Source organism: Rattus norvegicus, chromosome 11 (genome assembly GCF_021556685.1).
Source record: "Rattus norvegicus strain SHRSP/BbbUtx chromosome 11, alternate assembly SHRSP_T2T, whole genome shotgun sequence".
In the NCBI taxonomy this organism is placed as follows: Eukaryota; Metazoa; Chordata; class Mammalia; order Rodentia; family Muridae; genus Rattus; species Rattus norvegicus.
Window position 1 is genome coordinate 5,550,621 of NC_141544.1, and position 14,589 is coordinate 5,565,209.

Genomic DNA, 14,589 nt, shown 5'->3' on the forward strand with positions numbered 1-14,589 from the left:
TTTGACAAGAGAAAAAACTAGGTTTTCATTAGGCAGAACTGTTTTTAAAATAGCCTTCATTTTAGTCATTGAAAGAGGGGGGTGGAGCAAGTCAGGCTGTAGATAACTAAAGTCATTCCCATCAAAAAATAAGAATAATGTGGATTGTTAATGGACTTGAATAAAATTAGAAATTTCAACTTTCAAAGGGGAAAAATTGTGTTCCAGAGAGAGAGAGACAAAGGAGTGTCCAAACTCATACATGATTCTTTCAATAAATTTACTGGTAACTCATGTGTTTGTTGATATTTGGATGAAAACGCAGGTTGGATATCTCGACTTAAGAGTGTAACGTGCGGGGCTAGGTATTTAGCTCAGTGGTTAGAGCGCTTGTCTAGGAAGCGCAAGGCCCTGGGTTCAGTCCGCAGCTCTGAAAAAAAGAACCAAAAAAAAAAAAAAAAAGAGAGAGAGAGAGTGTAACGTGTGTGAACAGCTGCTAGTGGAAAGACTTATCCTCGGATTTCTCAAAAGGCATGAAAAAGCCACCGTGGAGTTACTGGATTTTGTTTCAAAGACTTTAGCTCCTTCTCTGCAGGGATGCAGGGCCTCAACAGAAGGGCCTGAAACCTCCTAAGAGGTAGCGTCCAACACCTGAGGCCATGCGCACAGAGGGAAGTAGCCTTTCTCAGAAAATGGAGCTACGAGAGCTAAAAATGAAGGCGACACATCGATCAAATCGCTGTAATAGAACGACGGCAGCCAGTTCACAGAGCGAGGCAGCTGTCAGCGACTCGGCCAAGAACTAAGAGGATTTGAAAAGATAATAACACAAAGAGTTCAGAGAAGCCACTATAGACTCATGGGGTCTGCGAATTTAATCCATGTGCTCTGGGCAGAGAAAACAATCCAAACCAGAGATCCCTCTTGCTCAGCCCGACGGAACGCTGTGCCCTGTCCCGGATGTCCCATGTCAAGGACTCAACCTAGATGCCGGAAGCCTGTGAGAAACCGGAACTACGTCATTTCAGTGCTGACACCGGAAATGGCTCAAGTCTGCACCTTCATTGGAAGGAGAAGAAATAAGTCACACAGCACCGGAAGTAATCCTCGTCAGGGTCTGTGTGAGGTCGGAAGTGTAGGGTGCCATGATCAATCAGTAAGCACTGCCTACACGTGTCGGGTGAGCCCACACAAATGAGGAAATGATTTTTAAATTTAAACACAATTTCTAATAACTAGTAACTTTTAAGTGTCCAGTTTTACAACAAGCTTCCAGATTATGTATTTTCTCAGGCAGAAGAACGCGGCAAGAAGTGAGTTTGGAACTTCGGAGGTTCCCACTATATGACAGCAAACTAAGAAAAGCATATAGGTGGGGTGTGGTAAAACGAACTAAAGGAAATCTGTAAAACCAAGAAAGGATAATTCAAAAGACTTGTACTGGAAATGCCAGCAACAGGGAATTTGTCGGAAGACTATCTTCGTTTTCAGAGTTTATCACAGCAAAATTGCCAAAGACTGGTAGCAAAATTGCCACTTGTCCCTGAGGACAATCCCTGAATATCCAGAGAGAGAGAGAGAGAGAGAGAGAGAGAGAGAGAGAGAGAGAGAGAGAGAGGGGGGTGAGGGGAGGGGAAGGGGGAGAGAGGGAGACAGAGACAGTCACAGAAAGAGAGACAGACATAGAGACACACACACAGACACACACATGCAGAGATATACAGGAAGACACACACAGCTCAAATGAGGACTTACAGAAATTTAGCCATCAAAGGACTGTAATATTTGGTGCTAAATTATGTGAGCTTTGTGGAGGAATGAGTGCCAACCAAATTTTGCAAGTTCTGCAGCCACCTGCATGTTTCCGCAACCTCTTATCTGTCGGGGTATTACATACATGGCTGTCACTCCTGCTTTCTTCATTTGTATTTTACTGTGAATCTCCCTTCTCCCCGTTCAATGTGGCCAGCAATTTTCCATGTGGAAGGACTTCACAATGCACTGTATCTATGGCAGCACGGAAAACAATTTCAAAAGAGGCTCAGTGCTAGGCAAACAGTACAAACAATGCATACTTCACCTCCAAAGGAGGGGCTCAAAGAACACAGAGGCTCTGGCTGGCGCACAGGGCCGAGCTTACAAAGTTAGGGCCCACAGCATCCCTGGGAACCAACCAGCAGCTCTCATTCAGCCCTCCATGCTAATGACTCATTCTCATCTCTTGAGACCAGAGGAAGACGCATTTGGAAGTTCCTCTCCCTAAAAATGAAGCTTGTAGGGAAACTCTTACGAAACTTAAGAACAATTTTAATAGGAAAGCCCACACACAGTAAAAAAATAAATGGCAGATTCGACAGCCTTCTCTGCAATTCCATCATGTAAACACACACACACACACACACACACACACACACACACACACACACACACACACACACACACACCAGAAGAATAGACCTACATAAAGGATAAATTTCCAGGCACAGATATAAGTTGGGAGGAGGTTACTATTCTAACCAACCTCAGCCAAGGTCTCCATTCAGAAGATTCATAAGGTCAAGACATTGGTTCACTCCTGGGAGCAGATCACTATCTATCTGAACCTTTATGGAAAACAAAACAGATCAACCTAGAATGAGTTAAACAGAAACCCTTTCAAGGTTATTGAAGAATTTTGGAGCCAAACTCCACAGACAGTTAAAAGCATAGAAAGTGACTCATGACTGCAGTTTGTATAATACCGCTGAACCTGTTGAAACATTTCCTACTCTCCTAGGAATCCTAGACGTGAGAAGGCACCAAGGCAGCCTGGGGAGCCCAAGTCAGTCTCCATACAAAGTGCAATTTGCAGGCTGACACCCACACGGCTAGTCTGCAGTTCACCAATCCTGGTCATGAAGTCACTGAAAAACAGTAGACGCCCTCTCTGGTAGAGCCACTGTCTCTGGTTCCTGCCTTCTGGAGGCTCCATGATCATTCCACCCTTAACTCTCCACCATCCTGTTGACAAGTGTCTGGCCTTTATCTTTGACTTAGGAGTATATTTTAGTCCTTTAGATCTCTCTCTCTCTCTCTCTCTCTCTCTCTCTCTCTCTCTCTCTCTCTCTCCCTCTCCCCATTCATGTATGAGCACTCAGTCTCTTTTAACTCCTGGGACTCGGGAAACATTTTGGACAAGGAGGTGGGAAGAGTGTAAGACCCAGAGGTTGGGAAGAAGGGCTGTGGTTTGCTGCCTTCAGGACAGGACGTGGCTGTTGCAATCATGAGCTCACAGCAGCTGTGGTCACCTGCATAGGTCTATAAAGGACCACCAGCTAGACAGAATCCCTTACTGAGGAGCTTTTCAGGTGCTGATGTGTGCTGGGGTAAAAGAGTCATTCTTCTCTGAGGGTTTAGTCACTGGTAGAATTCCCACATGCCTGTAGATGGTCACACACCTATAAGTACATAACCAATACTAATTGGGCTTAATGGTTATAGGTTGGGAAAGAGGATATGAATTTTGAGGGATGGTTATTGTCTCTGAATTTGGAGAGAGCAGAAGGTGAAATGGAAGAGGTTATGGACATGTTTCATTGTATACATGTATGAAATTCTCAAGGACAAAGACAATTTATTATTTAATAGATAATTTAGACTATTGGCTTTAGCTGCGCAATATAAGGCTGTATGTCTCTAAAGAATTCAAATATTGAACATACATCAAACCAATTGACTGCTATATGTTTCAAGGAGCAAATTATATGTACTTAATATAGTGCACTTTCTCCCTCCTTCGGTCTCTTTCTATTTCTAGTCTCTCTGTCTTTCTGTCTCTGTCTCTCTGTCTCTCTGTCTCACACTCTGTCTCTCTGTCTCTCTCTCTCTCTCTCTCTACACACACACACACACACACACACACACACACGCAGATGTGCACTTACTTTATTTTTATGTCAAGGTGTTAAAATTCATGACACAAGCAATATAAAGAAATAGAGGTTTGTTTAGAGCACAAAGTCACAGTCATTGGGTTTAGACTGTCATGGCAATAACCACATGGCAACAGTGTATTGATCTGTGGCACTGAGAGCCTGCATGAGCCCTGCTTATATTTGGGTGGATCAGGCAGCCAAGAGTTCGGTCAGAACCAGCCACCTCTCTCCTTCTTGCCCCAGTGACCTACTTCTGCTAATGCACAGCCTGAAAGATTAATCCACCTTCCTAGACAGTGCCATCAGCTTGAGACAAAGTGTTCCCACAGCTGAGACCGTGGGAAATTTCACACTCAAGCCCTAATGACAATGAGCCAGGCAAGTGCGAAATGTTTTGTGAAAACAGTTTAATTTCAGTTCTGTAAACAGGACAGGGAGGAACCCTTTGATATGGATTGATTTAGTCTTCAGCTTACAGAGTGCACCCCCAAAAGATACATAGTGTAGAAAATGCACAGTTTTCTATGTAGGAAGCATGGCACTGAAAACAACACACTAATGAAAATAAAATGCAAAGAACTGGGATATATAGTGACAATTCCAATCGTCAGTGTGAAAGGCTCTTTTATTTATATATGTGAGCTGTCATTATTAGTTCATTACTGGGTTGATTTTACAAGGAAAGAAAATCGCAAGCTCTGACTATCCCATCGACCACGGTGTCATTCATCACAGTGTTACAGGGCTCCGATCTAGGGATCAATCATCAGGATTTAACAACAGAATCCATCAGCTCAATACATGAGGCTTTAGGGGAGAAAGTGAGGTTACAAGTATGTAATGCCCTTTAGTGTCTTCTCTGCCAGTCTGTTGCATGCATGCCTTGTTGTTGACTATTGTGGTTGGTGGTGGTTGTTGTGCTTTTAAATATGAAATGTTGAATGCAAGGGCAAGTGGCAGGAATCCGATAGACATTTGCATCCTCACTTTCTCCTTCCCATCTCTCGCTAAGTCTCCCAATCCTCAGCTTTCATTCAAATACACTGAAACAACTCAAATATACTGAAACAAGGTGAAATCAAGACACTGAAGCAACTAAAATATACCGAAACAAGGTAAAGTCAAGATGCACTTGCCATCTCTAATTTGTGTTTGCATGTTGACCGTAATCATCTGGTAAGCCATAAAAACCACATGATGGATCTGAGGACATTTGGTGGGTGAAACCGCTTGCTGCCTAAGCAGACCTGTACTCAGATCCCAGTCATCATGAAACAGGCAGGGGAAACCTGTAACCGCAGGGACAGGAAGGGGGAACAGAATCACTAAGGTCTGCTGGCTTCCAGCCCGGATGAAAATGTGAGAGTTTGGGATCAGGCAAAGACACCTCCTGTCTTAGTTAGGGCTCCACTGCTGTGAGGAGACACCATGACCAAGGCAACTCTTAATAAAGGAAACATTTAATTGGGGCTGGCTTACAGTTTCAGAGGTTCAGTCCATTATTATTATAGTGGGAAGCACGGCAGAGTCCAGGTAGACATGGTGCTGGAGAGTGTTCTATATCTAAATCCGAAGGCAGTCCAGAAAGAGACTTGCAGCCACAGGCAGCCAGGAAGAGCATCCATCTTCCTCATTGGGCAGAGCTTGAACACTAGGAGCCCTCAGAGCCGGCCTACACAGTGACACACTTTCTCCAACAAGGCCACACCTCCTACTAGTGGCACTTCCCATGGGTGAAGCATATTCAAACCACCACAGTGCATCAAAAGAAAATGGCACAGAGACATAGAGAAAGATACTGCATGGTATCCTCTTGTAGCAGGGTGCTGCAACCCACCCCACACACATAAACCCATGCACATGTGCACACATAAGCAGATTTATTTATTACTTAATTATTTATTTGTTTATTTACTTTGTTTTATTTTTTTTTCCTTAAGAACTTGGTACATACACATAATGTGTTTGAGCAAATCCATCCCCAACACCTCCCCTCAAATCCCTCCCCTTTCCTCCCTCCTAATTCCATCTGCATTGTAATAGAAACTGCTGAGTCCATTTCTTTCTGCCTAGATGTGTGAGGTGGGTACAAACATCCAGGGGAGCATGGACAGCCGTCAGGGGCCAAATCCATGAAGAAAACGGGCCCTCTGCCCTGCAGTCATCAGTTCCCGGTAGTTCCTCAGTTGGGGGAGGGGAGCTTCCATAGTCTCCACCTGTCTATTCTGGGATGTATCTGTGCAGATTTTGTAGATGGGATCCTGGACACTGTGAAACACGTGAACACACACACACACACACACACACACACACACACACACACACACCAAATTTTAAAACGAGAGAATGGTTTTTAAAATGTTACACAACGTCCTAAATTCAGTTCCTTGGTGGCAAAATATTTGAATTCCACACCAGATCATAATACTATCTATATAAAATTAAATTATTCAAATGAATATTGTAAAGTTCAGCGGACCTTTATCTGTGAAATAGCACAGCCTGAACGAAATCAGATGGTGCCAAACCTCCCTACGGCTGCACAAGAAAAATTGGAAATCAGGGTTCAAAAGCATGAATCCACAAGGGTGAGGGGGTCATCAGAGATCGAAGACCTACAGGATCGTTTAGGGAGGCTCAGTAGACCAGACAGGTGGACCATAAGCAAAGAGCCTGGAAAACGGGCCATTCATACCTTGACAACCTTCAAAGTCTAGGGGAAACGCAGGGATAAGTACCCCCCCAAGTGGGAATAAAAAAACTTTAATACATTTACAGGACACTTAGCATCTAAATACAGTGTGGACTGGAATCTACACTGTGAAAAGGCATAGGAGTAGTAGTGTCCAGTTTTCCACTTGCTGTGACAAAATTGTGTCATTTAGGGGCTGGAGAGATGGCTCAGCTACTCAGAACCCTTAGCTTCCTCACAACTGACTCTGGCTCTGGAGATCTGCCTCCCTCTTCTGGCCTTTGCAGGTTCTGCAGCCACATGAAATAACACAAGAAAAGACCCACGAACAAAAGTAAAAACGAGAACTTAAAATGAGACATTTAGTTGATGTTAATGCAACAAGGTTTGTAGAGAGAATCTCTTCTAAGCATCACCTGTCAATAAAAAAGTCTATGACCTATGAGCTGAGGCAGGAAATACCAGGCGGAACACTGGCAGATAGAGAGGATTCTGGGAAATAGCATATAAAAGGAGACCCAGGGAGGGACGCTGCGGCAGGTGCTAAAGGAGATGTTGAGGATGATGCTAAGAAAGGGGATGAAAGCGCAGTAAATAACCATGTAGAAAACACAGAATAGTTTGAATGGGTTAAATAAGTTAGACCTCGAATGAGCCAAAGTTTGTGGCTTATGAATCTGTTCATAAATAATTAGTTTCAGAGTTGTCATTGTGAGAGCGGGAGCTGGGAAGGAAAAAAGTACTTTTTTTCCCAAAGGTTAATTTTCCTAATTATTTTCATGTGATTATGTAAGATGCTAATATATGGAAATCATGTGTAGGTTATATGGGAAATTGCAACAATCCTGGAGAATTGTAAAATAAATGTGTTTTTTAATGCAAACTCGGTAGTGATATTTTTCTCCACTTCCATTTTTCAAGTCTCTGTCTATTCTAAAGTATATGTGTTTATTTTATCTACAGTAGAAAATGTCCTTGTGATGTAATGAAACATTAGTCAGCCCCACTAAGATGCTTTGTGGAAGTCAGTTAACCTCAGTCACTGAGAGCTGTGATGACTTAAGATGGGGCCAAAGCACTTTTGGGGTCGCGAACTGATGAGTATGGGCTTGTGGTCACATTCACCCCAAAAGTGACCACACACACACACATACACACACACACACACACACACACACACACACACACACACACACACAGCGGGCATCACTGACTTTCTATACCTCAGCTAGAGCTGTGGCTTTGAGATCCTGGAGGAGGTGGCACTGGGTTTATATGGCCTTACACTTTGACACAAGCAGACAGCCACACTCACATCTCTCCCTCTGGTCTTCCTCTTCCTTCACAGCGAGTTCCAACACAATTTGTTATTTCTGATTTTATCCATCCAGTCTGGGCATCCCTCTTCCAGAACTTAACTTTTTTGTTCAGTGTGTGTGTGTGTGTGTGTGTGTGTGTGTGTAAGAGAGACTCTGTCTGTGTGTGACAGAGACAGAGAGAGAGAGAGAGAGAGAGAGAGAGAGAGAGAGAGAGAAATGATTAGTCACCCAGTTAACACATGAGCATCCACACACATGTGGAAGAACAAGGTACACTCAGGAAATATCCTTAATGTCTTGTCTGTCTTGTTCACTGTGGCAGCAACTCTCACTCACAGGCAAAGCTCCTTTTGGTGTGGGTCACCTTTCCAGACAGCGTGCTCTGGGCATCCTGCCTCTGCCTTCCAAGGTGGACATATAGGATGGTCTCCACATCCACGGGCATCTATGTAAATTTCTGGGGAGCGAGTGTTTAACTACTCGACTCTCTCCCTAGCCCCTTCCAGAACTTTCTGTCCCAACTCCCCTTTACCTTTCTTTTTGAAATTTATCGAGTATGCATGACAAATGGAGACTTTATACATTTGAAGTATGAGGTGTAGTATTCTGATCACATTATACATTGAACAGATATTGTAAGATCAAGCTCATTCTCTCTCTCTCTCTCTCTCTCTCTCTCTCTCTCTCTCTCTCTCTCTCTCAGATCCACTGGCTTAACAAACTCCACATACACAAAACCTCAGTGACAATCAGTTCACCGTTCCCAGGCTCTGATGTGTTGTTCATCCCGTAACCGAGTGATGTTGTACATTCTGTCCAATCTACTTCTCAAAAGGAAAAATGAGCACGGCATTCACCGGTTAAAACCCTCAAATGGCTCCATGTCACTGAGGGTAAGTTGGAAAGCCCCCTGTTGAAGTCCCTCTGGTGATAGACAGATGCTGTTCCAGAAAGACCAAAAGCTATGACACCCAATCCTGAGGCTGGGAAATCATACGTTTAGCTTCTTGTGTTTGTAAACTGAACAGAAAATGGGGTTTACAAGACAAGGAGAATGTAAAATTTCATGTTGCTAGAATACTCAGTCACATAGGTTATAGAGAGGCTGAACTCAGGGATCGACAGGGCTGTGGTTGGGGGAGTCATGTGTGTGTATGAGTTGAGTGCCTGTTCCCAAGTGCGAGGGCACATACACGTGTACATATGTGCAGAGATGAGTAGAATGTGCATTCTCTTCCTCACTACTCTCCGTCTCTCAGTGAACCACAGCCCACCACTTGGAAATCCAACCGCCTCCACCCTACCATGTTGCAGACATGATTAGCCATGCATGGAGTTTTACAAAGGTGCAGAGAGAATTTGAACTCTTTGGGCTTGCAGAGCAAAGGCTCTTGCCCACTGAGCTGTCTTCCCAGTCCCCATCAGGATATGGTCTATCGCAACCTTCATGCCCTGCCTTCTGCTGTGTGTGTGTCTCAGTGTCCAAAGGGATATTCTCTCACAGAAACGGTTCCCCCCCCCATGCCTCTGTGCTTTCACTCAGAACAGAGTGTCTCTTTTATCAGGAGAACTAATTCAGAGGTGGACATGTTCTGATTGCAGCCCGTGAGGTGCAGAGAAGAATGACTGTATCTTCAAGACTTGGGCTTTCTTACACTGTGAACTGAAAGCTGGTGTCCCTCCCTGTAGGATGGAGAAAAAGAGAGAAGGATGCAGGAAAGGGAAGGAGGCAAAGGAGTAGGTGAGAGGTTGAAGTCACATTAAAAGTTCCAAGTTAGCATCAAACCTGAGAGTAGACAGAGTGAAATTGACAGTGTTACTGCTGTCACCACACACACACACACATACACACACACACACACACAAACACAGAGACACACACACACACAAACACACACACACACAGACACACACACAGAAACACACACACAAACACACACACGGACACACACACAGACACAAACACACACACAGACACACACATGCACACAGACACACACAGACACACACAGACACAAACACAAACATACACACACACAGACATACACACACAGACACACACACACAGACACAGACACACACACACAGACACACACACAGACACACAGACACAGACATACACACACACAGACAGAGACACACACACATACACACACAGACACACACACATACACACAGACACACACACACACATACACACACACAGACGTGTCTGCTGTGCTAAGGTGTCATTCCCCCACTAAATAAAATGCTCTATTAGGCTTATCTGTCCCTCTCACGAGTAGCCTGTAATTAAATAACCTCCTTTTAAAATCCTGCTAGTCTGAAAGAAAGCCATTTGAGCATTTTCCTTAGCTGATGGGGATTGAACTCAGATCCTCAGGCTTGGTGGCAAGTTCCCTTGAATGCTGAGCTACCTTACCAATGTGTGTCTTGGTTTTTGAGGTAGGTTTTTCTCACTGGTATTTGGGAACTGATGCCTGTGATGGTTTGGGTGCATGCGTGCCTGTGTCCCTGCGTGTGTGTGTGTTGTGCCTGCGTGTGTGTGTGTGTGTGTGTGTGTGTGTGTGTGTGTGTGCGTGTATGTTCAGCCCAGGGAGTGGCAGCTTTAGAGGGCATGGCCCTGTTGGAGTGGATGTGGCCTTGTTGGAGTGAGTGTGTTACTGTGGGTGTGGGCTTTAAGACCCTCATCCTAGATACCTGAAAGCCAGTATTCTCCTAGCAGCATTCAGATGAAGATGTAGAACTCTCAGCTCCTCCTGCACTATGCCTGCCTGGATGCTGCCATGTTCCCACCTTGATGGTAATGGACTGAACCTCTGAACCTGTAAGCCGACCCCAATTAAATGTTGGCTTTATAAGAGTTACCTTGGTTATGGTGTCCGTTCATAGCAGTATAACCCTAAGTAAAACATTGACTATGGGGTGGCCAGTGAACTTCAGAGGTCCCCAGGTCTCTGTCTCCATGATTCTGGGGTCAGAGTGCATGCTACCACCTTAGACTTGTAAGTTGGCTCTGGGGATCCAAGCTCAGGTATCCATGCATGTACAGCAAGCAGTTTACCTGCCGACCCATATCCTTTAGCTAACAAATGGGTTTAAAAGGAGACAGAGGTAGATCCCAGGTGCCTGACATCAGGGAAGCTGAGCTCTGGTGCACACAAGGGCAGCTGTTGCAGGGTGAGGGTCATGGTACAGGGGACATTATGGCCAAGGAGACATAACAGGGACATTCTTGGGACTTAGGTTGCCTGTGCTGCCTCCACACAGAAGTCTGATGATGCTGGTGCAAGCTGGAGGAGAGTCATCTCCATCGGTAGAGGTTGCTGTGATCTAAATGTCTCCCCTCCCCCACCCCTAGGAAGATGTCACCAAAGATGACATCATTGGGAAACAGCACTCTGGAGGGTGTGACTTCAGTCAAAAAGATGGACTCCTCCTCTGTGTTATTGGTGCACTTATGTTTAAAAAGAATCCCCAGAGAGCTTGCTGGACCTTCTCAGCCCAGGAAAATATAGACAGAACGCACCATCTACAAGCCAGGTAGCAGGCTTCAGTAAATTTGCCAGAACTCTGATCTTGGACTTGAAGCCTCATTATCAGCCATCCAGTCTCTGAGACTGGAGTGACAGCAAGCTGGCTTTTTCCTGAGTGAGGCAGGGATCAGCCAGGAGAGGGGTGAACATACAATATGCTTCTTGATTTCTAGTGAGAACGGAATGCAGCTGAATGCTTCAAGGCTAAGCAATATGAGAGGCACGGCTTGGTTAATCTCAGGCCTAAAATATAAAGCAAACAAGAAAAATAAATTGTATGAGAGAAATGGCAGACGTGATCACTAATCTTGGTTGCTGTCTTGAGTGGCTCTGAATTCAATTAAAATGCATGCATCTGGGCACTCTTGTGAGGGATTTTCTTGATCAGGATATTTGAGTCAGGAAGATTTGCCCTAAGTGTGGGTGGGACCTTCTGCTGGCAACCCAGATTTAAGAATGTGAAAGAAGGAGGCTTTGATTTTTTTCTGTCTGCCTTCACTCTCACTGGCAAGTTCATCTCTCCTGTGGCTGCTGCATTCCTTTGCTAATATTCTAACCACCTTCTCTGATATCTCATTGTAGACTGAAGACCAACGCCTCCAGGAAACTCACGTGCCTTCAGCACCAGGTTAAGATGGCTGAGGCATCAATCATCATAGACTGAGCAGCCAATGGGGTTCTCAGGACCCTTGTAAGGGACAGCCATCGTTAGATTATCCAGTGTCCTATAAGCCAAATTACCTTTTGATGTGTTTGGTGGTGTGAATAGGAGTGGGCCACCATAGACTCATGTGTTTGAATGCTTGACCCATGAGGAGTGATACTGTTAGGAGGTGTGGCCTTGTTGGAGTAGGTGTGGCCTTGTTGGAGTAGGTGTAGGCTTGTTGGAGAAGGTGTGGCCTTGTTGGATTGGGTGTGGCCTTGTTGGAGTTGGTGTGGCCTTGTTGGAGTAGGTGTGGCCTTGTTGGAGTAGGTATGACCTTGTTGGAGTAGGTGTGACATTGTTGTATTGGGTTTGGCCTTGTTGGAGTAGGTGTGGCCTTGTTGGAGTAGGTGTGACCTTGTTGGAGTTGGTGTGACCTTGTTGGATTGGGTGTGGCATTGTTGGAGTAGGTGTGGCCTTGTTGGAGTGGGTGTGGCCTTGTTGAAGTAGGTGTGGCCTTGTTGGAGTTGGTGTGGCCTTGTTGGAGTAGGTGTGGCCTTGTTGGAGTAGGTGTGGCCTTGTTGGTGTAGGTGTGGCCTTGTTGGAGTAGGTGTGGCCTTGTTGGATTAGGTGTGGCCTTGTTGGAGTATGTGTGACCTTGTTAGAGTAGATGTGGCCTTGTTGGAATAGGTGTGACCTTGTTGGAATAGGTGTGACCTTGTTGGATTGGGTGTGACCTTGTTGGAGTAGGTGTGACCTTGTTGGAGTAGGTGTGGCCTTGTTGGAGTTGGTGTGGCCTTGTTGGAGTAGGTGTGGCCTTCTTGGAGTAGGTGTGGCCTTGTTGGATTGGGTGTGGCCTTGTTGGAGTAGGTGTGGCATTTTTGGAGTGGGTGTGGCCTTGTTGGAGTAGGTGTGGCCTTGTTGGAGTAGGTGTGGCCCTGTTGGAGTGGGTGTGGCCTTGTTGGAGTGGGTGTGGCCTTTTTGGAGTGGGTGTTTCCTTTTTGGAGTGGTTGTGGTCATTTTGGAGTGTGTGTGGCCTTGTTGTATTGGGTGTGGCATTGTTGGATTGGGTGTGGCCTTGTTGGAGTGGGTGTGGCCTTGTTGGAGTAAGTGTGGCCTTGTTGGAGTGGGTGTGGCCTTGTTGGAGTAGGTGTGACCTTGTTGGAGTGGGTGTGGCCTTGTTTGAGTAGGTGTGGCCATGTTGGAGTAGGTGTGACTTTGTTGGAAGAAGTGTGCTACTGTGGTGGCTTTGCATTGAGATTTGTATATACTCAAACTATGCTCAGTGGTACAGACAATCCCTTTCTGCTGTCTGTGCATCAAGAACTTTGGGCTCCTCCAGCACAAAGTCTGCCTGGATGCTCCCATGATTCCTGCCATGATGAAAATATACTGAACCTCTGAAACTGTAAGCCAGCTGCAGTGGAATCTTGTCCTTTGTAAGAGTTACCTTCGCTTCTGTGTCTGCAGCCATGAGCATGCTCATGCTACAGAAGAATCTTGCCTCTAGTGTCCTCCACTGAGGTAAAAAGAAGTTCCAGTTGGACCCCAATGAGACCAATAAAATCGCCAATGCCAAATCCCGTCAGCTGATCAGGAAGCTGATTGAAGAAGGCCTGATCATCTGGAAGCCTGTAACTGTCCATCCTCAGACTCGCTGACAGAAACACACCTTGAAGGGCAGGCATATGGTCATAGGGAAGGGAAAGGGCACTGCCAACACTTGGGTGCCTGAGAGGGTGACCTGTATGAGAAGGATGAGGATCCTGCACCGGCTTCTCAGGAGATACTGGGAATCTAAGAAGATGGACTGCCACATGTATCACAGCCTGTACCTGAAGGTTCAAAGGAATGTATCCAAAAACCAATGGATTCTTATGGAGCAGATCCTCAAACCGAAGGCAGACGAAGACTGCAAGAAGCTACAGGATGACCGGCTGAGGCTCCCAGGTCTAAGACCAAAGAAGCACAAAAACACGTGGGAGGAGCGCCTCCAGGCCAAGAAGGAGGAGATCATCAAGACTCTGTCCAAGGAGGAAGAGACCAAGAATTAAAGCTCCCTTCATGTCTGTGCATAGTGACCTCACTGTGGCCTCACATGATCAGTCATTAAAATAAAACAAGCCTTAAAATAAAAAAGAGTTACCTTGACCATGGTGTCTGTTCACAGCTATGGAAATCTAACTAAGACAATGTGTATTCATTCTGTCATTTCTGTTTCTCTGGAAACCCTAATACAATAGCGCTCTAGAGAGAGGAACAAGTACCCACCAGACAACATAAATCCCAGTTTACTATTCTGGTGAATATAAGGTTGTTGTGGTTTTTAAAAAAAAAATACAAACTTGGTTTTTTTGTTTGTTTGTTTTGAGGTTTTGTTGTTGCTTCTGCTGCTGCTGTTGTTGTTGTTGTTGTTTTTGTTGTTGTTTTTAAAGAAGAAACACATTAAGCCTCTTCATCCCTAACTGGCTGGCAAACACTAAACCTTAATCAGCTAAAGCGATTA

General features: G+C 45.2%; 1 pseudogene; it reads left to right on the forward strand.

Annotated features, from left to right (window-relative positions):
- Nucleotides 1-13,555: 13,555 nt before the first annotated feature.
- On the forward strand, nucleotides 13,556-14,137 carry LOC148002437 (large ribosomal subunit protein eL19 pseudogene; annotated as a pseudogene).
- Nucleotides 14,138-14,589: the final 452 nt, after the last annotated feature.